The sequence below is a fragment of the Arachis duranensis genome, chromosome 1 (genome assembly GCF_000817695.3).
Source record: "Arachis duranensis cultivar V14167 chromosome 1, aradu.V14167.gnm2.J7QH, whole genome shotgun sequence".
Lineage (NCBI taxonomy): Eukaryota > Viridiplantae > Streptophyta > Magnoliopsida > Fabales > Fabaceae > Arachis > Arachis duranensis.
Window position 1 is genome coordinate 79,973,987 of NC_029772.3, and position 2,978 is coordinate 79,976,964.

At 33.2% G+C, this 2,978-nt stretch overlaps 1 non-coding gene across 1 annotated transcript; it reads left to right on the forward strand.

The window, feature by feature from the left end:
- The first annotated feature begins 16 nt into the window (after window positions 1-16).
- On the forward strand, window positions 17-120 carry LOC127743133 (small nucleolar RNA R71). Its single transcript, XR_008004447.1, has one exon. It is a non-coding gene; the product is annotated as a small nucleolar RNA R71 (small nucleolar RNA).
- Window positions 121-2,978: the final 2,858 nt, after the last annotated feature.

Here is a 2,978-nt window from a genome sequence, read left to right on the forward strand (position 1 = left end):
GGTCCATTCTGAAAACATGTCAGATGGACATCTTTTGGTCAGCTGCTTGTATCTTTCCCAAGCTTCATAGAGGGATTCACCATCTTTTTGTTTGAAGGTCTGAACATCCACTCTAAGCTTGCTCAGCTTTTGAGGAGGAAAGAATTTATCCAAGAAGGCAGTGACCAGCTTATCTCAAGAGTCCAGGCTATCCTTGGGTTGTGAATCCAACCATATTCTAGCTCTGTCTCTTACAGCAAAAGGGAAAAGCATGAGTCTGTAGACTTCAGGATCAACTCCATTTGTCTTTACAGTCTCACAGATCTGCAAGAACTCAGTTAAAAACTGATAAGGATCTTCAAATGGAAGTCCGTAAAACTTGCAGTTTTGTTGCATTAAGGCAACTAGCTGAGGTTTCAGCTCAAAGTTATTGGCTCCAATGGCAGGAATGGAAATGCTTCTTCCATCAAATTTTGACGTTGGCTTTGTGAAGTCACCAAGCATTCTCCTTGCATTATTATTATTTTCAGCTGCCATCTCCTTCTCTTGTTCAAAAATTTCTGAAAGGTTGTTTCTGGATTGTTGTAATTTAGTTTCTCTTAGTTTCCTTTTCAAAGTCCTTTCAGGTTCTGGATCAATTTCAACAAGAGTGCCTTTATCCTTGTTCCTGCTCATAAGAAAGAGAAGAAAACAAGAAAAGAAAGAGGAATCCTCTATGTCACAGTATAGAGATTCCTTTATGTTAGTAGAAGAAAAAAGGGGATAAGAGTGAAGAAGAATGGGTTCGGATTTTTAGATGAAGATAGGTGAAGAGAAGTGTTAGTAAATAAATAATTAAATAGAATAAGAAAAGAGATGGAGAATTTCGAAAATAATTTTTAAAACGTGGTTAGTGATTTTCAAAAATCAGAGATTAAAATTAAAAAAAACAATTAAAAAGAATTTTTGAAAAAGAGAGAAGTATTTTCGAAAATTAGAGGGGGAGAGGTAGTTAGTTGGTTTTGAAAAAGATAGGAAACAAACAAAAAGTTAGTTAGTTGATTGAAAAATATATTAAAATCAAATTTGAAAAAGATAAGAAGATAAGAGGTTAGATAAGATATTTTGAAATCAACTTTTGAAAAAGATAATTTTTTTTTTTGAAAAAGATAAGATAAAAGATAAAAAGATTTAATTCAAAAATTTTAAAATTACTTACTTCACTAACAAGAAACTACAAGATAAGATTCTAGAACTTAAAGATTGAACCTTTCTTAACAAGAAAGTAACAAACTTCAAATTTTTGAATCAATCACATTAATTGTTAGTGAGTTTTTGAAAATGTGATATAAAGATAAGAAAAAGATTTTGAAAATATTTTGAAAAAGAATTTTGAAATTTTCGAAAAAAATGAAAAAGATATAATTTTTGAAAAAGATTTTGAAAAGATAAGATTTTTAAAATTGAAAATTTAACTTGACTTGTAAGAAACAACTAATTTTGAAAATTTTTGACCAAGTCAACCCAAAATTTCGAAAATTTGGAGGGAAATAAGGAAAAGATATTTTTTTATTTTTTTTGAATATTTTAATTATGAGAGAGAAAAACACAAACATGACCCAAAACATGAAAATTTTGGATCAAAACACATGATGCATGCAAGAACACTATGAATGTCAAGATGAACACCAAGAACACTTTGAAGATCATGATGAACATCAAGAACATATTTTTGAAAAGTTTTTGATGCAAAGAAAAGACACCAAACTTAGAAATCTTTAATGCATGGACTCTAACAAACGAAAAATGGACATGAAAAACAACAAACAACACAAAACAAGAAATCATCAAGATCAAACAAGAAGACTAGTCAAGAACAACTTGAAGATCATGAAGAACACTATGAATGCATGAGATTTTCGAAAAATGCAAGAAAAATTTTTAAAGCATGCAATTGACACCAAACTTAAAAATTGACTCAATACTCAAACAAGAAATACAAAATATTTTTGGTTTTTATGATTTTATGAATTTTTTTTGAATATATTTTTGGAAAAAATGAAAAAGAAAAGAAAAATTTTGAAAAAGATTTTTGAAAAGAAAATTACCTAATCTGAGCAATAAGATGAACCTTCAGTTGTCCATACTCGAACAATCCCCGGCAACGGCACCAAAAACTTGGTGGACGAAATTGTGATTCCTTTGTTATTGTATTTTGTAAAATTCATTGCTTTTTCAACTATGTGTGGACACAACTCCGTTCAACTTAACCAGCAAGTGTACTGGGTCATCCAAGTAATACCTTACGTGAGTAAGGGTCGATCCCACAGAGATTGTTGGTATGAAGCAAGCTATGGTCACCTTGTAAATCTCAGTTAGGCAGATTAAATGGTTTATGATAAGTTCGAAAATAAATAATAAATAGAAAATAAAATATTAAATAGTTACTCATATAATTCCATGGTGGGAATTTCAGATAGGCATATGGAGATGCTGTGGTCCTTTCGAATCTCTACTTTCTTATTGCTTTCATTCAATCCTTCTTACTCCTTTCCATGGCAAGCTGTATGTAGGGCATCACCATCATCAATGGCTACTTTTAATCCTCTCGGGAAAATGGTCCTATGCGCTTCACTGCACGGCTAATCATCTGGAGGCATCACCCTTGTCGATAGCTACATCCCATCCTCTCAGTGAAAATGGTCCAAATGCTCTGTCACAGCACGGCTAATCATCTGTCGGTTCTCAATCAGGTTGGAGTAGAATCCATTGATTCTTTTGCGTTTGTCATCACGCCCAGCCTTCAGGATTTTGAAGCTCGTCACAGTCATTCAATACCGGAATCCTACTCGGAATACCACAGATAAGGTTAGACTTTCCGGATTCCCGGGATCCTACTCGGAATACCAGAGACAAAGTTAGACTTTCTGGATCCCCATGAATGCCGCCATCTATCTAGCTTATTCCACGAAGATTCTGTTGGGGAATCTAAGAGATATGCGCCCGGCCTAGAGTAGAAC